We start from the raw sequence: 24,289 nt of genomic DNA, 5'->3' as shown, positions 1-24,289 counted from the left end.
CAGCTTACCCGGGCGCGTGACTGAAGCCCGGGGGCATCCTCCAATCGAGTCTTTCCAAGTAAACCTTCATTCCATCCACTCCGTGAATGCCATGAAGCTTGGGGGGCATGTACCTCGATTGGTATAATCATGCTAGGGGCATGCAACAAAATTTTTTAACAAGCAAAGTTCTCCATGGTTCAAGCTTGTGTAAAAATGAACCCATTTACATCCCGTGATTGCCTTTTATCCGCTAAAATTCTGCTAGATGAGCCTTGGTTGTTTCATTCCATCGCTACCATCTTTTTGGCCGATCATATGCTTTCACTTGGTTGTTTCTCCTTTCCTGAGGAACCGCAGCGATGAGTGGTCTTATTAGCCAGCCTCTTAACCTTTACGTGTTTCAAGTAAAGTTCCACCATTACCGGAACCAGTTGCTATCCCTTATACCACTCGTTCCTTCAGGACGAGTCACCTTTACGCCCTTTTCTGACTCGTAAAATATGAAAATATTGCCGAGTATTTTTCCCTTTTTGACTCGTTAAAGAAAATAAAAATGGAGGTCCGCTTTTAGCTCTTTTCTGACCATTTAAAGAGGAAAAGATTGTCGAGTCGCTCCGCTTGACTCGTTAAATGGTGATAAGGGGCGGTCGTTTTAAGTTCTTTTTGTCGACCGTTAAAACATAAAAAGATTACCGGGTTTTTGTCGTTTCAAACTTGTTAGTGGTTACGAAACGACGTGGTTTTGACCGCTTTTTTACTTTTTCAGGTCGAAGTCACTAATCATGAAAAGTACTCCTCGATCGTAATGATCAGGCGGTTCTTTCGGGTATTATTTTATACTTTTTCGGGCCTGAGAGACACAACTTTACGAAAAAGGACATCCCTGTAGTTTCCTTTTCTGCTGTCTTTTCAAACTATCTAAACAAGAAAAGACGCCGAGTTCTTCCTTTGTCAGACTCGTTAAAACTTAATGACATCGGATTTTGTCACAACACAAGCATATGCTATCCCCATCAAGCTTGTTAAAAATAACTGGGGTACTCGCCAGAAATGGTGGGGGGAAAATAAATTTTTTGAACCATAATTATTACTGTAACGGCAGTATGTCGCTCTTGAACATGGCACTTTTTGCTTTCGTGTCCAGGGTGGGGATATTTCATCTCATATCTTTCACTTGCTTCCATGGATTTGGGTACCCTATTTGACCTCTCATTCACTCATTGCCTCGTCATAATGACCTTTGATACATTGATGTCAAATACTGCCAATTCCGTTAATGTGTCGCCGATATGTTCAAGAGAAGTTGACCTCTGCAAATAAACAACCTCCCTCTGATAGTTCGCACAATCTTGATTCACGACATTATCTCTCTGTCTCATGTCGATGATGTGAGAAACATTATGGCCCACCTTCGATCAAGGTCACTCCCTGTCGACTTCAGCTCATTATCCAGGAAGTTGACCTAGAGACTCCCTTCCGGTGCCTTGGAGCCTGCATGCCTCAATGGCAGGTTCTTCGTGTTCGACGTGAGGTTTTCATCATTGGCCTCCGATCGAATGATTCTACGGGTGTTCAACTTCAGCTCATTAATTCACACGCCGTAGATTGTACCTATAGTACCTTGAGGGCCATTGTCATTATTGGTGGTACCTCTCGTGTCTGTTAACAGTTTCCATTATTGACTGGTAATCAGGCGATGTTCATGCATGTTCGACTTCAGCTCATATATTCACATGCTTGGACTTGTACTCTTGTTCGGGTCGAGATGGAGCGCAAGGCCCTGGATTGTGTCTGTTGTAATCTAGGCGTGATTCTTGGTACTTGACTCATTCACTGGATGGCTGCGACCATACCTGAGTCAGTTCATTGATCCTAACCAGATGGCTGCGTCCATACTATGGATCTAGATTATTTATGTACTCTCTTATGGATGGCTGCGACCATGCCACGTACATCATGTAATTGAACTATCAGTCATGTCTCTTAATACAGCTCCTCGGCGACAGTAACTATATGTGCTCTTGTGTGCTCTTATGTGTGTTCTTGTAAATCATTTCACCCCTCTCCACCTCTCGGACTTCATGCTTTAGGGGGCATCTGTTACACAGTAATTTGTCACCATCCCTGTTACTCCTCTTGTCATACCATAGAGGACTCATTCCGGGAGTTATAAGAAGTGACAAGGACTAAAAACACTTGCATTATGTTCCCCTGAGTATGTACTCCATGTTCCCTGAAGACACCTTCTGCAGATCATCCCTAAAAAGTGCTCTTTTTCCATTGGCGCAAGTCCACAATATCCTACCCGCGCCAATGATGGAGATCCTCAAAAGAGGGCGCGACCATTGGCGCCCTATCTTAGAGCAACAGTCGCGCCAACCAAATTTAGTCGTGCTTTTTGCCTTAATGCACGTCCGACTGTTGTTTCCTTCATTACATGGAGCTTTTCTGAGGATAGAAAATCAGTTTTTTGTCGAGCTTTATCCATCTTTATGGCTTTTGCTAATTCCACGAAAGGTGTCCCGGTTCATCGCATCCTCCTCCCTTCTTCATCTATATAAGCTTGTCATTATGCATTGGACAAGCTAGAGTGTTGGTGTTAGTGTTATGCTAGTGATTTGGTGATTGAGTGATAGTAGTGATGATTATTGGTCATGGAGTGTTAGATGTTGAGTTCTTGGAGGAATACTAGTGAGTGCTAGAGAGGTTATGCTGCCGAAGAGGAGATGCATGTCAAGACACATATAGTTACTCGCCCAGCCAGGAGAAGGGTCGACGTCAGAACAATGGTTGTAACTTTTCATGTTTATTAATTGATGAGCGACTACTATTATAGTTCCAATCTCATTATCTATCATGGTGATATGTCGATTTATTTCCTTTCTGACTGAAATATAGTTGTGCCTTGGTAGTTTTTATGTTGGTATCTGTCTCTTCCTTTGCATGTGCAGGTATTCGTTATGATCTGTTGGAGCAATGGAGCGAGGATATCAACTTTGCTTCAATCATAGCGTTGGACTCCAGGTTAGTCTTCTTGATTCACCTTTGATGCATAACTAGGAACTTGCGTAGCAGCGTGGTTTGTTTGTGGCTAGTTCTGTGATAGGCTAGTGGGATCGCCTCTGTCTGCAGAGGGGATTTACCTTACCAACAACCTGTAATAAGATACAATACAATACATTATTTTTCATACTGTTTTCATGATCTAGTTGAGGTGGGCATTCCCATGCTCAGCTTTATAAATTCATTTTTATGTACATAGGACAGACAATCGTCTGATGGTAGACTGATGATTCTGATGAAATCATCATCCTTTCGGTAGGATGATTATCTGTTCTGCAACGTTGTACATGTCAATGTCTTTATTTTTCCTAAATATATATCGTAACCCGAATGGATGAAACTAGATTCGGGGTCTTCAATCTCGTCCGATCTTCACTCTAAGTACAAGTCGATCCATGTGAGAAATGTTTTGAAGTCGAACATGGAAATACATCGCTTGATTACCAGTTAATGATGTAAACTGTTAACAAGTGCGAGAGGAATCACCGATAAGGATGATGACCCTCAAGGTACTGCAGTACAATTCACATGGTGTGAATAAAAGACTTGGCGTCGAACACCATGCAAAATCTTTCGGTCGAAGGTCATTGATGTATACCTGTCGCCGGAAGTGAGAAACTTGCCATTGAGGCATGCAAGCTTCAAAGTACTGAAGGGGGTGTTCCTAGATCAACTTCTTGGATAATGAGCTGATGTCGACAAGAAGCGATCCATCAAAGGAGGGCCTTAATGTATCCCACATCAATGACACGGAACAGAGTAAATGATTTTGATGGAGGTGAAAACGATCTGATGATATATGGTTCAGGGTGGCGGTCATGAAGGAATGAAGTATAATGTATGGTAGTGGATGGGACACGGTTGACTTCTCTGGATGACTTCTCTTGAACATATCGACGACACTTATATGATGGATTGGTAGCATTTACCCCAAAGGTGGATGGTATGGCAATACCATGGTGATGTGACCGGTGAATGAAACAACCCAACCCGACTCAGGCATGGAGTGGAAGTGTCATGTTCAAGAGCGACTTGCTACCAATAAAGCTTCTTTGAGTTTCTTCCCATTTTTTTCCCAGTCATTGCTGACTAGTACCTCTTTATTTTTGTCAAGCTTGAGGAGGATAACATATGCTTGTTCTGTAATTTGCCCTTCGGGCAAACCCATCCCTATGTTTTAACGAGCCTAGCGATAGTGAAACTCGTTCTCGTCTAAAGACAAGTTTGTCGCTATTAATCTTTTTAACGAGTTTAACGACAAAGATAACTCCGTCCTTTTCACTTTTAGAGAGTCTGAAAAGGTACGTAATGTTAACTCCGGAATTCATTTTTCGTCATCTAATCCCTTAAGTCCGAAAAAGTATAAAACAATACAGAAGGGATGAATTTTCGATAGTTTTAACGAGCCGAACAAAACAAGTGCTCGATCTTTTTGTGCAATAATCCCTCAGGTCCAAAAAGATTAAAATCTAGAGGAGGGATAGCACTTCCGGTCGCTTTAACGAGATGGAAGGCCAAAACTCGGAAATCTTTTCATATTTTACGAGTCAGATGAAAAGAGCTTAAAGAAGACTCGTCTTTTGAGGAACGAGTGATAAACTGGGTAGCAACTGATTCCAGGTAAGGTTTGGAATTTTCCAATCACGGCAGTGTCACAAGGATGGCTAGTGAAATCACTCTTCGCAACTGTTCCTCAAAATGGGTAAACAATCAAATGGAGGTGAATGATCGGCCAATGGAAAAGTGGAGTTGACGGTGAAAACACGACCAAGGCTTTAATGGCTGATAATGTTACAATCACGGTGGTTATTTACCGGAGGATAGTTCATTTTTTAACGAGCTTAAACACAGATTGAAACACTTGCTCGGTCTTATGTTTATTTTTTAACGAGCTTGAACTATGTGCTAAAACTGCTCGATGATAAGTTTGCATGCCCCCAGCATAATAACGCAAATCAAGGTGCATGCCCCCGAAGCTTCATTGCATTCAACTCGGTGGTTGGAATGAAGGTTTACCTTTGAGATTTAAAAAGGGGATTTGTTTCATTTTTTAATGAGGTTGACACAGTAAAAGAACTATCCTCATGACTCCTTGTTTCATTTTTTAACGAGGTTGACACGAGATAAGAACCGTCCTTGGAGTCCAAATCCATTAGAGATAGAAGGTTTCATATTCCACTGTGGCCACTTCCGCCAGATTACTCGGAGGCGGTAGGGCAAAAGTACCCATTAAGGTAGGGTCTTTTAGGAGACCTACTCTGATATTTTGGAGCGAATGATTGCTTCCATGGATCATTGGAATGCTTCCCATAACTTGTGAACTATTGGGGAGAAATGTTTGCTGGTCGACGATTGTAATTCCTCCTTGGAAGGGAAATGCAATCTTCCTGAAGTAGGTCGACACAACTGCGGCCATGGCATATATCCAGGGTCTTCCCAATAGGATGTTGTAATCAAGGTTTCCATCGATTACTTCAACATCAATTTCTACTGTTTTCCCTCCTAGTTCAACTTTCAAGTTACTTAGGATACCATATGGTGTATATATCCTTCCGTCGAATGCTTTTAATGTCGTCGAAGATCGCGACAAGGTTGGAGATCCTAAAGTTTTCCAGCAACTCATCGACATAATGCATGTAGATGCCCCCTCATCAATAATTGTTCGATGAACAGTTTTGTTGAGGGCTTTCACTTGAATAAGGAAAGCTAGTTGAGCTGGTAACTGAGGGTCATATCCTTTATGATCAAAGGCCACAAGATTGGAATCCATTGGGTCAATCCCACCTATTGCTGATAATAAAGCTTGCTCTTGGGAGATACAATTTTGCGATACCTCAAGTGTCGACATAGCGGACGGCGATTGGGCCAGGTCCTCTATTATATTATAATTCTGTGCTATTTTTGCACGAGGACTAAATGTCGATTTGTGCACTACTCCCTTTTGCGACTTTATCATTTGTTCAGGAATGATGGGTGACACAACTTTGGTCAAAGTTGTTGTCGAACTACTAGGTTGTTCATTAGCCTTGTTATTCCCATAATCTTTATTCCTTGCCAAAGCATCATTTTGCTGCTTTGAGATAGACAACATAAGCACTTGGGATTGGGAAGCATTTTGATTAGCAACCAGTTTGGTTCCCGAGCTTGGAAACGGATCAGTCAATACTGCTGAGGTTTTTGAACTCTTAAAGAGTTTCTTAACTTCAGCTATATGTGGACAATCTCTCGTCCAATGATCCTCATCGCATATATGACACCTCGCAGGGGGTTTCCCTTTTCTCCCTTTCTTTTTCTTCTTGCCCCCTGGTTGCTTCAGTTGTTTTCCCTTGTTGGTTGACAAAGCATTTACTTCCGAGGCAAGAAGTTCTTCATTTGCATTTTGACTGGAAATCTTACGGGCCTTTTTAGATGTAGCCTTTGTCGATTTCATGTCTGTCGCGCCAATCACGCCATCGATGGCATGAGAGTCATTGTTTGATTTAGGAGGAGGAGGAACTGAGAATTCTGGTCTAGGGGCATCAGGTATTTTGTCGTAGAGCGTGTCGAACTGAGTATAGACCAAGTCCAGATATTGCGCACGAGCGATAACTTGCTCTTCTGTTACGACTCCCCCCTTTGCCACATCTTCCGTGATGGTAGGAAGTAAAGACTTGATAAACCATTCAACTAATAGCTGATCGGGAACATACGTTTTTACCATCCTGCGACGACGTCGCCACTCATGTATATGATCAGATATGTGAGTGACCGTTGTCTGTTTGAAGTTGGTAAGGATTTTTGTTCCCGTTTCATACCTTATCGGTAATTGAAAATGGGTTAAAAAGGTTGTGGCTAAGGTACTGAAGTTGTCGAACGAAGCTCTAGGCAATTCAATATACCATGTTGCCGCTGGACCCGTTAACGTCCTCTGAAAGAGGCGAAGCCTTATCGAATCATCATTCAGTGTGTTTGATGAACACCACAGATGAAATGTCATCACATGATTCGACGGATCTTCACCCGGATTTCCATTAAATTTAGGAATATCTGACAGAAGTTTATGCGGAATCACTGGCCACCAAGGGGCATAAGCAATTGGATCATTCATTAGCCGGTTTAGATATGGTAATTCTAGAGTTGCTACAAAGGGCAACTATTGATTTAGGTTAGGCGAAGCATACCCAGGATAAGATGGAATCGCCTGAGCAGTGGGTCTTTACATACCAGCATAATGTATTTGATGCTGGCAACTTTGACAAGGTTGATGGGCATAACCATTATAGTATGGTTGTTGATAACTGCTTTGGAAATGCAGTTGCCCATTACTTACAAAGACTTGTTGCTCAGGTCCTTGATATGATTGCTGGAATTGCAGTTGTTGAGATTGAACCAGCCCTGGTTGTTGGACCATTTGTTGTTGTCCAATACTGGATGGTTGTCCCCAGCGGAGTCGCCAATTTGTTGTTGGGAAAAGTATCTATTCAGAACGCCCCTATCCCACTCTAAGGTGTGATAGTGCCTTAGCAACAAACAAGGAAAACTACTTGAGTATTCTTATTTATGAAATGTAAATGAAGAGGAAGGATGCAACTAACCTGTGTCTTTCACTAGTTTGTTGATCCAATCGCTTCTCTCTTCAATGGCTCCCAGCTCCCTGCTCCCTTACCGGCCCAGCTTCACCGAATTCCTGCAAGATCACAAGAGAGAGAAACTACACGAAGATATAGATATACATTCATAAAAAGCTCAGGATCAGATTAAGCTAAACATGCAAATATAACAAAACATCATTGATACACAGCATGTAGGAGAAACTCAAATAGTTTATTGATAGAATAAGAAAGTCCAAGAGGAGATACAACCAAGTGAGTCCCGATCCAGCATCTACCTCCCAGCAAAGGAATCCCTTCCTCTCCTCCAACAAAGCATAAATCACCCAATGTACTAATCTCAATCTCAAACCAACAGCAATTCTCTGCAAAGTACAAAATTCCAGCCCCCTGGATCTCTGGGATGAGGGATCCATATATAGATGTAAGCAGAGAGGATGAGTCAGCTTATGTTTTGACTTGTGGCTTCTCTCTATCAGTTCTTGCTTCCACTTGGAGACTAAAAGCCTCTTACTCATCACTTGGTCGAATTCAGTGAGGCAAGTGTCATTGGAGAAGATTCTGGAAGCTTCCATGGTCTTTCCACCTCGTTGAATGACTCTGCCACTTGTCATTTCCCGCTCAACGCACCTAGGTAGTGCATCCAAGTGCGTTGCAACGCACCTAGCCAGTGTATTTGGGTGCTTTGCAACGCAGGCAGCTAGTGGAGCTTCTGAATTGATCCTGATTTGACTAGTTCTGAGTGGTTTTTGGTGGAGAACTTCTGGGAGAAGCTGTCATTGGTTGACCTTGTTCCTTTAGGAGCTGTAACAAAATCTTTAGGGACTTTGGATCCCTTGGATTATGGACATTTCATGCTCAAAGCTGTAAGGCACAAAAATGTCTATAACAGCCTCTGAATTGTGTTACAATGAGGCTCGAAGGCCTATTTATTGTTGAGAAACAATGGAAAACCATAAACATCCAAAAACCTAACCCTAGAAGATGAAATGCCAAATTATGGGCCCCGTTTTGGGTAAATTGGTACATCAACTTCCCGGGGTTGTAACTTTGGCATACGATCTCGATTTGACGCGTACAATAGCTCGTTAGAAAGATATATCCGAGAACTACAACTTTTGGTAGAGAAACATCGGTCCACAACCCATGTTGCTCTCGGTTTTCCCAAAAAACGTCGTTTAGGGCCTCAAAACGGCACCGGAAGTTCAGGACACAAAAAACTGCTAAAATAGTAAATTGTGCTACAATTAAGGAAACTGAAAAGCTAAAACAGAGAGTTGTGGGGGTCCAAGTGGGATAGGTGAGTGGCCACCAACATCCACCTAGATCAATGATCCAAGGAATTTAGGGCTTTTGCAGGCTCCTGAATTACATCCCAAACAGGTGACCTTGGGAAAATCATCATAACTTTCTCTCTGAGTATCAGATTGAAATTTCGTAAGTTACAAAAAGAAGACAGAATGTAGTTTTTTGTGCCTCGTTTTCAGGTCCAAAGGTTGAAACAGTGACATGTGGCACTTCGTACAATTTTGTACTATTGAATAAGTGTATAATTAGGCCATCTTGGGAGATTGGGAATAATGCTTTCTTGGAGAATCCAATTTCGATCAGACTTGTGGCATTGAAAATCGGAGTCAAAGGGCTACCACAGTTCATAATTTCAAACCTTGGAGATCCAAAATTTCAGAGATACACCGGATACAATATCGAGCTCCTACAAAGTGAAAAAAGGTGTGTAGTTTTTTTAAAATTTTGCATAAGTTTGGTTTGAAAAAATAGTTTGAAAGAATTCAAAGGGCATAGTGAAGCATAATTATCATTAATAGATGCCCTGAAGAAAGAAAATGGAAACACCTAGTAAGCAACCTAAAAGCTCTAACATGACTCTCACAAAATTCACTCTCACAAAAAGTAACAGAAGCTAAGATGGATAGCGTGGAAGCTAATATGGATGGTTTAAAAAAGGGCGTGGAAGCTAAGATGGATGGTTTAAAGAAAGGTGTAGAAGCTAAGATGAATGACATGGAAGTTAAGATGAATGACATGGAAGCTAAGATGGATGGTGTGGAAGCTAAGATGGATGGTTTAAAGAAAGGCATGGAAACTAAGATGGATGGTTTAGAAGAAAAACTTAAAGGCAACATGGAAGATTTGAAGATAGATTTGAGAAAGTTTCTACAAGAAATGCTTACTAATGGCGAAAGGGTAGTAAAGGAAACTCATGATGAGAAAAAAATAGATTTTAATCATGATTTCATAGACTCTAACATTGGATCGAAGACCCACCATGTTCCAAAGATAGATATGAGGAAGTTTTATGGCAAGGATCCTTAACATGGATACTATAGATGGAGCAGTATTTCGATCTCCATAAAGTGAAAAACACACAAAAGGTATGCATTGCAACTTTATATTTGAAACCAAATCAGTTTGTATGGTATCGATGGCTTTTCTCTTGTAACAAATTGTCACTTGGGAAATTTTTACAGATGAAATTATAGCACATTATGAGGATACAAAAAGCAACACTTTTTTTATCCAATTGATAAATCTCAAACAAAAGGGTTCAATGATGGAGCACATGGAGGACTTCCAAAAATTGAATATAAGGGTAAAAGATATTCCAAAGGAACATAGGATTGATGTGTTCATAGGGACTTTAAAGGATAACATCCAACATGAGGTTCGCCTTTGGGAACCTGATTCATTGGAGAAGTGTTATAGACATTTTTGGGCCCTACAAACCCAAGCATGAAATGTCCATAAACCAAGGGCTCCTAAGTCCCTAAAAGTGTTGTTCTAACCCCTAAAGGAACAAGGTCAACAAATTACAGCTTCTCCCAAAGGTTCTCCATGAAAAACTGCTCAGACTTGGTCAAAACAGGATCATTTCAGCTGCTCCACAGGCTAGGTGCGTTGCATCTCACCTAAATACATTGTGTGGGTGCATTGCATTTCAAAACGCCCTTCTATGGGGTGCGATGGGCGAGAAATGACAAATGGCAGTGTCATTCCGCAAGGTGGAGAGGCAATGGAAGCTTCCAGAAACTTCTCCTGTGACACTTGCCTCTCTGAATTCGACCAAGGATGAGTAAGAGATCATCAATCTCCAAGTGGAAGCAAGAACTATCAGAGAGAAGACACTAGTCAAATCATAAGCTGACTCATCTCCATTACAGATATCTATATATGGATCCCTCATCCCAGAGATCCGGAGGCTAGAATTTTGCATATTGTAAGGAATTGTTGTTGGTTTCTTGAGACAAACATCAGATTGTTGGGTGATCTAAGCTTTGTATGAGGTGAAGAGGGGCTTCCTTGCTGAGAGGTTGATGCTGGGTCAGAACAACTGGTTGTAACTCCTCTCAGCTTTTTCTTGTTTATCAATAAAAGTTATTCAAATTTTCCTCCATACTCTTGTGTCATTTATGTTTGTTGCATTTGTATGGTCAATTTACATCTGATCCTAGATTGTTTATGATTATAGATCCATGTCTTTGTATAGTGCTATGCTACTTTGATCTTATAGGTACTCTGTGAAGCTGGGCGTGCAAGGGAACAAGTAGCGAAAGACTATCAAGGAAGAGAGGAATCAAACCAGGAGATTAGCGCAAGACAGAGGTTGGTCTTCTTTGTTCCTCTCTATCTATACTTTATAAAGGAAAAACGAAAGTAGCTTTACTGTGTTTGTTTCTAAGGTAGCTATCACACCTTAGTGGGATAAGCAGTTCTGAGTAGACACTTTTCCTTGTAACAAAATGGCGACTCCACTGGGGACGAAATAGTTTGTTTGTTTATCTTCCTTGTTGTCTATTTCATAAACTTACAGGTAGCATTCGAACTACATTTGCCATAGCAAATGCAAAGTAGATAAATGCTACTTCAGTCCATCTATGGGATCTGTTTATGATTTAAACAACTGATTCACAAACTCTCTGATTGCCCTTGTGATAGCTCTTAGATCCTCCTTAGATCTACCCCTGATTGTTGAATTACTGATTACCTTTTGCTCGGCCAAAACCCATGAACTGAACTGCAAACTGTGACCCGGAACCCAAGCAAAGTCTCGTTTCTAGCCCAGCGCAGGTACTGTTCTGAGAATCTGAAATTTAGCGCACTTCCCGAGTGTAGAAGGTGCGCTGCATTTCAAATTCCCTGTGTTACAGGTGCGCTGATCAGGCTAGGCTTTGTGCAGTTTTGGTTTCTATGATTCATTCTTTCCAGTTCTATTCCTAAATTTTGCTGCCTGTGATCAGTATATGTCTGTTTGAAACCCCTTTTCCTTGCTGTTATTCTGCCTCCTTTGTACAAAAGAACTGTAAATGTTTTTATGTGTTTGTTGAGTCATTTTCAGTTCTCCTTTGCAAAAGTAACATAATCGTACTGTTGTCCTTTGATTTGAGAGTGTCGCAAGTGTCAATTTCAATCATAGGAAAGAGTTTGATTGCTGTTGATAGTCGATTATCCTGTTACTATTGTTTTTGGTTTGAATTTGTAATTGTTCTAGTGTCAAAAACAAGTATTCATTTCAAAATCGTAAGGTGTTGTGATCATCTCCATTTTTTATTTCGAAAAGAAACTTGTTGATATTTGTCGCTTGAAAAAAAAGTCAGATTTGTGCATCAACTTTCTTCTTATCATTCATATACTAAGAAAGTCGAAAACAAATACATGCATGTGCATTTGCATTTAGACAGTCTGATTGGTTTGATTTAGGAAAGTGCATTTAGAGTGTGCTCTTTGCTCTTTGTGAAAGAATTCTGTCTTTCTTTCCTTAGTAGCTAGGATTTTTATTGCGCAAAGAAGATAAAAAGATTGTTTATCATCTTAGATTGCATTTTAGGAATTACATCTACATCTCGCGGTGAACCTGAAAGGCAAACTTCATAAACAAGATCAACTATAAAATAAATTCAATGAATCTAACAACGCTTTGGAACCTAATGCACAACATTTAGAAGTCTAGGCTAGAGACGTATTCCGGCGTCGTAAATCATGGTAACTGTTGTTCTCACTGATGGTTGGGTGATTCCTCCACTTTGATATGATAAGTGCCAGTACGGACTTGTGCTCCCATGTACCGTCGAGTATATTTTGGGAGACCACAATAGGCTTAATCCTTTATCCATAGGAAGCCGTGTTTGCTGCCCTATCAATCGCAATGCACTGAACACAACATTCGGGAAGATTGACTGCCGTACCGTAAAAACTATTTTGCAGTTTTGCGATTGGTTTGGTAATCCTTCTACCTAGATTTCCAGAGCAGTCCCTTTCGTTCCTTTTCAGACTCTTTAACAGAAAAGGTCCATCTGAGCACTTGTCACTTCAGGCTCATTAAAAATCGAAGGAGACTAGAGTCATCTTTTGTTTTTTCTCGACTCTTAAAAATTGAAAAAACAAGCTGTGTCAAAGCGTCTAAAATTCATTTAATTCAGAAACATACTTCCCCTTTATTTTTAGTTGATCGAGTAATCTGAAATCGTGGAAGAAAGTCAATTGAAACCCCGTCGTTCGCGGAGGCTTACGAGTCAATCGTCTTTATCTCCGGAATCGAAGCTAGTATGGACAAAGCAAACTCATTTAACCGGTTCCAAATCTCCTGTTAAAGTTAGAACAAGTGTTCCAACAACATCAGAGACTCCGGCTACTCCAAACATTTTTGGAATCCCTACCTCTACAGAAGAATTTCAGCAGCCACAAAAGGACAGTAGTACTGATCCTAGTCTGAGGGTAAACACTTGTGTTACCGAACCAGTTCCATTTACAACCGGTTTGGAAAGTCTTGCTCCTCAAACATCTGTTGCTGCCGATTCCATACCTTCTTCGGCACCAGAAATATTCTACGGACCTGACGGTCTACCCCTTCCACCTGGTTTGATTGCCATAGAATAGATTGTGGAAGATCCTCCAACTAGTACTCCATCGCAATTTGGAGTCGGGATCACTTTATATCCTTATTCGTCAGAAGTTAGTCTACTGCCAGCGGAAGCTCCTGTAGAATCGCTAGGTAATCTTTTGGATAGACTAGAAATGTCTGAATAACCGTCAACATCTAGGACTGTGTCGTCTGACACAGCGACGGCAGAACCCCCTGCTATCACTCCAACAATGTTCGCCGATATACCATCTGTCCCAACTAGATCTCAATCGCTAGAAGGAGCCCACTTAGGGGCCATTTCGACAGTATGGTCTGTTCCTGTTTGTTCATCCGGATTAATATCCGGAAACTCTTATGTTGAGTCTCAACAAATTGATCCATTTGGAGGACAATTTGGACAGTCCGGCCCTCAAGGGCAAACTATTCCCTTGAGTTCTAGATTACCACCGTATGGGAGGCAGTATGCCCTTTCATTATGCCCTCCGGGGGGACAACCATACAGGAGTTCGCAACAAAATTCGGGTTACGCTGGAATTACTTCAAGCGGTTGGGTACCGATACTACCTCAACAACCAAGAGTTGTATATTCGATGCAACAATGCTTACCTATGTCAAATATACCAACTACACCTGTTGTATGCCAACCTCAGGTTTCTCAGGTTGTAATGCAACAGCCCCTTGACCCTGCGACTCAACCACAATCGCCGACTGGTGGAATGACACAGGTTCAGAAGGGTACAATTACCCCCCATCTTGGTCAAACAGTTAGTATCAGGCAACAGCACATGGCTTCACAACCATGGCTAGTACAATACCAACAACCGCAATTCCAACAAGTATACCAAGGTTCTGAGCAACAAATCTTTGCAAATAGTGGGTAGCCGTATATTCAAAACGGTCAAAATCAACCATTTTACAATGGTCATGCCCACCAACCTTACCAAAGTTACCAGCATCAAATGCATTATGCCGGTATGCAAAGACCAACTGCTCAAGCAATCCCATCTTATTCTGGGTATGCTTCACGTAACCTGAATCAACAGTTACCCTTCGTGGAAACTTTAGAGTTACCTGATTTAAATCGGTTAACAAACGATCCAATCGCTTATGCCCCTTGGTGGCCAGCGATTCCGCATAAACTTCCATCAGATACTCCTAAATTTAATGGAAATCCGGGTGAAGATCCGTCGAATCATGTGATGACCTTTCATCTGTGGTGTTCATCAAACACCCTAAACAATGATTCGATTAGGCTTCGCCTTTTTCAGAGGACGTTGACTGGTCCAGCAGCAAAATGTTATATCGAATTGCCTAGATCTTCATTCGACAACTTCAGTACCCTAGCCACAACCTTTTTAACCCATTTTCAATTATCGATAAGGTACGAAATGGGAACGGAACTCCTTACCAACTTCAAACAAATGATGGCCACTCACATATTTGATCATATACATGAGTGCCGACGTCGTCGTAGAATGGTAAAAACATATGTTCCCAATCAGCTCTTAGCTGAATGGTTTATCAAGTCATTACTACCTTCCATCACGGAAGATGTGGCAAAGGGGGGAGTCATAACAGAAGAGCAAGTTATCGCTCGTGCGCAATATTTGGACTTGATTTACACTCAGTCCGGCATGCTCTACGATAAAATACCTGACGTCCCTAGACCGGAATTCTCAGTTCCTCCTCCTCCTAAATCAAAAAATGACTCTCATGCCGGCGATGGCATGATTGGTGCAACAGACACGAAATCGACAAAGGCTACATCGAAAAAGGCCCGTAAGATTTCAGGTCAAAATGCAAAAGATGAACTTCTTGCCTTGGAAGTAAATGCCGTATCGACAGATAAAGGCAAAGAAACCAAGCAACCAGGGGGCAAGAAGAAAGGAAAAGGGAAGAAGAAGAAACGGGAAGAATCATCTCCTGAAAAATCTTCTGCAAACCCTCCTCGAAATAGGAAACCAAAAAATCCATGCTTTATATGCGATGAGGATCATTGGACCGCAGATTGTCCACACAGAGCTGAGCTTAAAAATTCTTCAAGAATTCAAAAACCTTCGCAGTGTTAACTGATTCGTTTCCAAATCCAGGAACAAATCTGGTTGATAGTGAAGATGCTACCCAATGTCAAGTGCTAATGTTGTCGGTTTCAAAACAGAAAAATGATGCTTTGATATCGACAAGGAACAAAGATTATGGGAATCCACAGCTGTCGAACAACAAGGATAAAGATCAACCTAGTAGTTCGACAACAACTTTGACATAAGTTACGTCGTCCATCATTCCTGAACCGATAATAAAACCGCCAAAGGGAGTAGTACACAAATCGACATTTAATCCTCGTGCTAGAGCAGCACAGCATTATAATATAGTGGAAGATTTGGCCCAATCGCCATCCGCTATGTCGACTCTTGAAGTACTACAAAATTGCCCATCCCAAAAGTAGGCTTTGTTATCGGCCATTGGTGGAATATACCCAAAGGATTCCAATCTTGTATCCTTCGATCATAAAGGATACGATCCTCAATTACCATCTCGACTAGCTTTCCTTGTTCAAGTGAAAGCCCTCAACAAAACTGTTCATCGAACAATTATTGATGAGGGGGCATCTACATGCATTATGTCGATGAGTTGCTGGAAAACTTTAGGATCTCCAACCTTGTCGCGATCTTCGACGACATTAAAAGCATTCGACGGAAGAACATATACCCCATATGGTATTCTAAGTAACTTGAAGGTTGAACTAGGAGGAAAAATAGTAGAAATAGATGTTGAGGTAATTGACGGAAATCTCGATTACAACATCCTACTAGAAAGGCCATGGATATATGCTATGGCTGCCGTTGTGTCGACCTATTTTAGGAAGATTTCATTTCCCTTTCAAGGAGGGATTACAATCGTCGATCAACAAAACTTCCTCCCCAATGGTTCTCAAGTTATGGGAAGCATTCCTATGATCCATGGAAGCCCCCATTCGCTTCAAAATATCGGAATAGGCCTACTAAAAGACCCTGTATTAATGGGAACTTTTTCCCTTCCACCTCCAATCAATTTTGCGGAAGTAGCATCGGTAGGAACCTGCAACATGATATCTTCTAAAAAGATCTCAAAAAACAATATCGACATGGATCATGCGATGGTTTTGCCTCCAAGCCCAACGGAAATATTGTAGCAATCAATGTTCCTAGCTTGGGTGGCAAACCCGAATCAATGCTCATTGAGTGTTTGGATAGATAGGTCTAAGGAATATGGCACCCCTTCAGATCCTTGGTCGAGAGTGCATGACACCGACGAAGGAATTGTTCAATCAATGGTAATTGAAGGGGCACCATGGGATGATTACCACCATCATTCCCTTCTTTCCGATTGTGGAGAAGATACTCCTGATGACCTTTATCATCCTTCAGTTTTTTATTTTCTATCAAATACTGTAAACATGGTGGATTCTGAGCGAAACTTGTCCAACATTGAAGAGACTATCGCCATAAATATCTCGACCAAAACAGATGTTGTAGAGAATATTTATGTTGGCAAATGTTGTTCTCCTTCAGAACTGGAAATATATAACGCTCTTTTTCGCGAATTCAAAGATGTCTTTGCTTGGTCATATAATGAAATGCCAGGCATTGACTCGAGTATCATTGAACACGAAATTAAGATGTATCTAGATGTCAAACCAGTATGACAACGGCTACGGCAGGTGCACCCCAAGAAAGCCACTGCCATTAAGGCAGAAGTTGAGAAACTTCTCCATGCTGGTTTCATTTACCCGGTTCCTCTAACTGATTGGGTATCGAATATTGTCCCTGTTATGAAAAAACAAGGAACAATTAGAGTGTGTGTCGATTATAGGGATGTAAATCAAGCTTGTCCAAAAGACAACTACCCTACACCCTTCATCGACTAGATAATTGATGAATGCGCCAGATGCGAAATCTTTTCATTCATGGATGGATTCTCCGGGTATAATCAAATAAATATCTGCCCACAGGACCAGTCAAAGACTGCATTTATTTGTCCATGGGGCACATTCGCATATCGAAAATTACCCTTTGGTTTAAAGAACGCAGGGGCGATGTTTCAGAGGGAAATGAATCATGCCTTCCATGACATCAAAAACATCATTCAACCATACCTCGACGACCTTCCGGCTCATTCGCGAAAGCGGACTGATCACCCGCAGCATTTAAGAGCGATATTTCTACGTTGCCGACACTAAAAGATACGACTCAATCCACACAAATGTGTATTTTGCATCATTTCTGGTTGTTTACTTGGCTTTGTAGTCTTAAAGGATGGGATTCGTCTCGACCCATGTAAGGTTCAGGCAATCATAAATTTTCCTCCACCTTCGAATTTGCTTCAGATTCAGAAACTCCAAGGGAAAGCAAACTTTCTGAGGAGGTTCATTCCAAATTACGCCGAACTTGCTAAAGGTTATACGCGTCTTTTGAAAAAGGAAGTACCCTTTGTCTGGGATCAGGTTGCGCAAGCTTCCTTTGATGCTTTAAAAGAATCCCTAATGAAAGCATCATTAGTGTACGCTCCTGATTATCAAAAAGATTTTAACCTGTATCTGGCTGCAGCAGATGTTGTGGGGAAAAATGCCTATGCAGGACGATCCTATCCACCTAAGGTGTGACAGTGCCTTAGCAACAAACAGAGACAGCTATTCTAGTATTCTTCCTTTATGAATTAAGAATGAAGAGAGAGATGGATGGACTAACCGGTGTCTTCCGTTTGTCCCTCGATCCGGCTTCTCTTCTCTTGGAGAGTTCCCAGCTACTTGCCTTCTCGCTTGCCCAGCTTCAAGAGGTTTCTGCAAGGTCACAAGAAGAGAACACTACACAAGACATGGATTCATATTCATAACTAGTTCAGGATTAGAAATAAACTAAACATACTAATGCAATCATACATAAAAAATACATCAGTATATAGGAGAAACCAAGATAGCTTTATTGATGAATAACAAGGTTCAGGAAGAGATACAACCCAGAGGGCTCCAATCTAGCATCTCCTTCCCAGCAAATGGAATTCCTATCTTCACCCCCTTCAAAGCATTAAGCACCCAATGATTCCAATCTCAAACCAACAGCAATTCTTTGCAATAACAAAATTCCAGCCTCTAGATCTCATGGAGGAGAGATCCATATATAGATGTTTGGAGAGAGGATAAGTCAGCTTGAGATCTGACTAGTGTCCTCTCCCTCTGTCAGTTCTTGATTCCACTTGGAGGTTCTTGCTTCCACTTGGAGATTTGGAACCTCTTACTCATCACCAGTCGAATTCCCTGAGGCAAGTGTCATTTTGGAAGCTTCCTGGGTTCTTACACCTTGAGAAATGAACTTGCCACATGTCCACTCTCGCTCAGCGTAGGTAGCCAGTGTTGCCTTTGACATTCAGCGCAGGTAGCCAGTGTTGCCTTTGACATTCAGCGCAAACAGCTAGTGGAGCCACTGAAATGATCCTGAATTGACTTGTTTTTGAGCAGTTTCTAGTGGAGAACTTCTGTGAATTGCTGTGGTTTGTTAGCCTTGTTCCTCTAGGGGTAGGAACAACATGTTTAGGGACTTTGGATCCCTTAGATTATGGACATTTCATGCTCAATGTTGTAAGGCACAAAAATGTCTATAACAGTTGCCCCCTAAAGTATGAGGCCGTTTATCGGGTGAAATGCTTTATCAGGGGGATCCGAAGTTCATCCAATGCTGGGAGGAGACCTGTAATAAGATACAATACAATACATTATTTTTCATACTGCTTTCATGATCTAGCTGAGGCGGGCATTCCCATGCTCAACTTTATAAATTCATTTTTCTGTACATAGAACAGACAATCGTCTGATGGTAGACTGATAATTTTGATGAAATTATCATCCTTTGAGTAGGATGATCATCTGTTGCAATGATGTACATGTCAATGTATTTATCTTTCCTGAATATATATCGCAGCCCGGATGGATGAAACTAGATCCGGGGTCTTCAAACTCGTTCGATCTTCACTCTAAGTACAAGTCGATCCATGTGAGAAATGTTCTGAAGTCGAACATGGAAATACATCGCTTGATTACCGGTCAATGATGTAAACCGTTAACAAGCGCGAGAGGAATCACCGATAATGATAATGACCCTCAAGGTACTGCAGTACAATTCACGTGGTGTGAATAAAGGACTTGGCGTTGAACACCACGCAAAATCTTTCGGTCGAAGGTCATTGATGTATACCTATCGCCGGAAGTGAGAAACTTGCCATTGAGGCATGCAAGCTTCAAAGTACTGAAGGGGTTGTTCCTAGATCAACTTCTTGGATAATGAGCTGATGTCGACAAGAAGCGGTCCGTCAAAGGAGGGCCTTAATGAATCCCACATCAGTGACACGGAACGGAGCTAATGATTTTAATGGAGGTGAAAACGATCTGTGACATATGATTCAGGGTGGCGGTCATGAAAGGATGAAGGATAATGTATGGCAGTGGATGGGACACGGTTGACTTTTCTGAACGACTTCTCTTGAACATATGGCGACACTGATGCCATGGATCGGTAGCATTACCCCAAATATGGATGGTATGGCGAGACCATGGATGTGTCCAGTGAATGAAACAACCCAACCCGATTGTGGTACGGAGGAAAAGTGTCATGTTCAAGAGCGACTTGCTACCATCAAAGTTTTCTTGAGTTTCTCCCAATTTTTCCCCAGTCATTGCTGACCAGTACCCCTTTATTTTTGTCAAGCTTGAGGAGGATAACATATGCTTGTTCTATAACCTGCCCTTCGGGCAAGCCCATCGCTATGTTTTAACGAGCCTAGCGATAGTGAAACTCGTTCTCGTCTAAAGACAAGTTTGTCGCTATTTAGTGATTTTAACGAGTCTAACGACAAGGATAACTTGGTCCTTTTCATTTTTAGAGAGTCTGAAAAGGTACATAAAGTTAACTCCAAAAGTCCTTTTTCGTCATCTAATCCCTTAAGTCCGAAAAAGTATAAAACAATACAGAAGGGATGAGTTTTCGATAGTTTTAACGAGCCGAACAAAACAAGCGCTCGATCTTTTTGTCCAATAATCCCTCAGGTCCAAAAAGATTAAAATCTAGATGAGGGATAGCACTTCCTGTCCCTTTAACGAGCTGGAAGGCCAAGGACTCGGCAATCTTTTCATATTTTACGAGTCAAATGAAAAGAGCTTAAAGAAGACTCGTCTTTTGAGGAACGAGTGATAAACAGGGTTAGCAGCTGATTCCAGGTACAGGTTGGAATTTTCCAATCACGGCAGTGTCACAAGGATGGCTAGGTAAAATCACTCTTTGCAGCTTTTCCTCAAAATGGGTAAACAAACATATGGAGGTGAACGATCGGCCAATGGAAAAGTGGAGGTGACGGGAAAACACGACCAAGGCTTTAATGGTTGATAAGGTTACATTCACAGTGGTTATTTACCGGGTAGGTTCATTTTTTATTTTAAAATGAGCTTAAATGCTGGTGGAAACACTTGCTCATTGCTTATGTTTATTTTTTAACGAGCATGAAGTCCGCGTTAAAACTGCTCGGATCTTGCGTTTATTTTTTAACGAGCATGAACTTTGTGCTAAAACTGCTCGATTACCCAGTCATATGATAAGAGTGTCTCATTTGAGATTATATTTTTTATGGAGCTTCATCTCACGAAGCTTTGCCCCGCATCCTTTCTTTATGCAAGTTCGGAAACGACTAATCCTACGAGTTTAAAGGGTTAGACCTACAGGTTTAAAGGGAGGACCTAAAAATTTAAAAAATAAATAGTCGCCCCTTGCTTGCACTCTAAAAGGTTTACATGCCCCCAGGCATAAAGTACGATTTCAAGGTTACCACTACTTCATTTCTGTCAAAACATTCGTTTCACCGAGAGAGGCCTACCTCTTTTAGGTTACCCAAAGATTGTCTCGTTAATCTTTCAAACAAAACACTTCCTCGGCAATGTCTACCGAAATAGACAAAGGTGAGCGACGTAGCCCGCCAACTCACATAAATTTGACAAAATAATCTTATTCTAGAATAACCCTCTTCCTATACGGACGGGGTACAGACTAGTCATATTCTCCCGCGGAAAACTACTCTATACCCAAAGTTTCCCTGCCGAAGCAGACGAGGACGCATGCCCCCTGGGTTCCAGTCATATCCTCCCGGATTACTCGCGCTCATCAGGAGGACGGACCGTGGGTTGAGACACTTCTTGCGTGAATAGACCATTTAGGGATGGTATATGACTATTTGCGATGCGTGATCCGGGAAATGAAAGCTGGTCCACAAGTTTGACCACTCTTCCTTCGTGCGGAAAACACATTACTCTAAAGAGTGAGGAGACGAGGGCCCCCATGCAATATATATAGTCTCGTCCAAGGAGTAGGTTATAATCCAAGGGTCCTTGAACGACCATCACGTTCATTTGAACGGTCTTCCATTTCAATGTTATGGGCACATTGGGGAGGATCCCTAAAGGTCGACTGGTTCCTTTATCAAAGCCTGATAGATTTCTCATTTCAGGCAAAAGCGCTGTCGAACCAAGCGCTTTCCAAGCATTAGAGGAAAGGATACTCACAGATTCCCCTTCATCAATGATAGTGCCAGACATTACCATTATGTATATTTGAACGATAATTCTGAATGGTATGCTTGCTGGCAACCGGGGTCTGCCTAGTTGGTTCCAGTCGAACGAGACAACTAGGTTGCTTGGTGGTGGGACCGAGTAGACGGCCAGGTATGACTCTGATGAAGTTCCTTCCTGCGATAAAGGAATGGGCAAATTTCCCCCTTGTTCGTCGGAGTCTATGTTGATGAAGAGAACTTGGACGGTGTCGCCTTTATTCTCCTATGTGATGGTATCATTCGAAGATAGAGCCTCTGAAGGCAAAACCAGGTCAACTGCCACCTCAACCTTTTGACTTTCGTCAGGCATGGATCTAGATGGTTCATCTTCGATGATAGGTGCTTCGGCTGACCACCTGGGTGGGCCAGCCGGGTTCTCAACTAGTGAAGGACTTGGCAGGGGTTTTTGATATCCAGGAGGAAGTTGCGCTCATAAAATCGGGTGATCTTCCAGAACTCTTTTAGCCTCGTCTAAGAAGGGACAACGGTGGATGGCATGGTCGCCTTCACATAGTTTGCAGGGAAATTTAGCTTTCCTTCTCTGTCCTGTGACATCACTTTCACTAGTTGACGGTGAGCAGTCAACATGGCTATCAGAGGTTGACGCTACTGAATTGTGCAAACGGGGAGACCAGTCCCTTAGTATCCGAGGGATGCAGGGACAATCTCTGTGGAAGTGGTCTCCCTTGCATATGACACATGGCGATTTAGGCCTAGTCATTGCTGTGTGTGGATTTTTGTCAGACGACACTTGTTTGCCCCCAGTCGCTTTTGGCTCCTTCTTCTTCTTCTCTTTCTTCTTCTTTTCCTTCTTCTCCTTAGGAACTTGGTTTTTTGTTTTACCAGTTCTGTCAAGCGAAGAGGAAGGAGGAGAGGAAGAATTGGATGAAGTAGAAGGCTGGTGGGAAACTCTGGTCTAGTCTAACTGTTGACTCGACTGTTCAGGAATGGTGGTGTTCTGAACGACATTGGTTGAAAAGAGCCAGACCGGCAGGCCAATTGTCAGTCCTGGAAGCGACAATGTGGCCATATGGGGCGCACCAACATCTCCCCAAGAGGAGAAGGGACTAGGATTTCCACCAAGGGGAATTCCTTGGTTGGTGTGCTCCATTTTTTCAACCTAAAGATCAACGCAGGAATAGGGGCGATTGTTCCATTTAAAATAAATTTTAACGACGCTTTAGACACAACTTGCTTTTTCAGTTTTAAAGAGTCGAGAAAAAGCTAAAGATGACTCTAGTCTCCATTACAGATATCTATATATGGATCCCTCATCCCAGAGATCTGAAGGCTGGAATTTTGCATATTGTAAGGAATTGTTGTTGATTTCTTGAGACAAACATCATATTGTTGGGTGATCTAAGATTTGTATGAAGTGAAGAGGGGCTTCCTTACTAAGAGGTTGATGTTGGGTCAGAACAACTGGTTGTAACTCCTCTCGGCTTTTTCTTGTTTATCAATAAAATCTATTCAAGTTTTCCTCCATACTCTTGTGTCATTTATGTTTGTTGCATTTGTATGGTCAATTTACATCTGATCCTAGATTGTTTATGATTATAGATCCATGTCTTTGTATAGTGCTATGCTACTGTGATCTTATAGGTACTCTGTGAAGTTGGGCGTGCAAGGGAACAAGTAGCGAAATACTATCAAGGAAGAGAGGAATCAAACCAGGATATTAGCGCAAGACAGAGGTTGGTCTTCTTTGTTCCTCTCTATCTATACTTTATAAAGGAAAAACGAAAGTAGCTTTACAGCGTTTGTTTCTAAGGTAGCTATCACACCTTAGTGGGATAAGCAGTTCTGAGTAGACACTTTTCCCTGTAACAAGAAGGCATTCAGGTTGGCAAGCAAAATGGAAAGCAAAATTATGGCAACAAGGAAGCCTACCTCTCATAATTATAAAGATGGAAGTGTTGTTACCCCTAGCCTTCCAAAACCTACAAGGTTGACACCACAACAATTGGAAGAAAAAAGAGCAAAAGGGCTTTATTATAGTTGTGATCGCAAATACGCTAAAGGTCATAAGTGTGCTGAGAAGAAATTATTTTACATAGATTGTGAAGAGGAGGAAAAAAAGGAACAAGAAACGTCAAAAGAAGAGGATATACACCAGGAACAAACCCTAGAGAAAGAAGAATTGAATCCGACC

Source organism: Pinus tabuliformis, chromosome 1_2 (genome assembly GCF_031772625.1).
Source record: "Pinus tabuliformis cultivar Carrire ecotype Pingquan chromosome 1_2, CPIR1, whole genome shotgun sequence".
In the NCBI taxonomy this organism is placed as follows: Eukaryota; Viridiplantae; Streptophyta; class Pinopsida; order Pinales; family Pinaceae; genus Pinus; species Pinus tabuliformis.
This window is presented reverse-complemented; position numbering follows the sequence as displayed.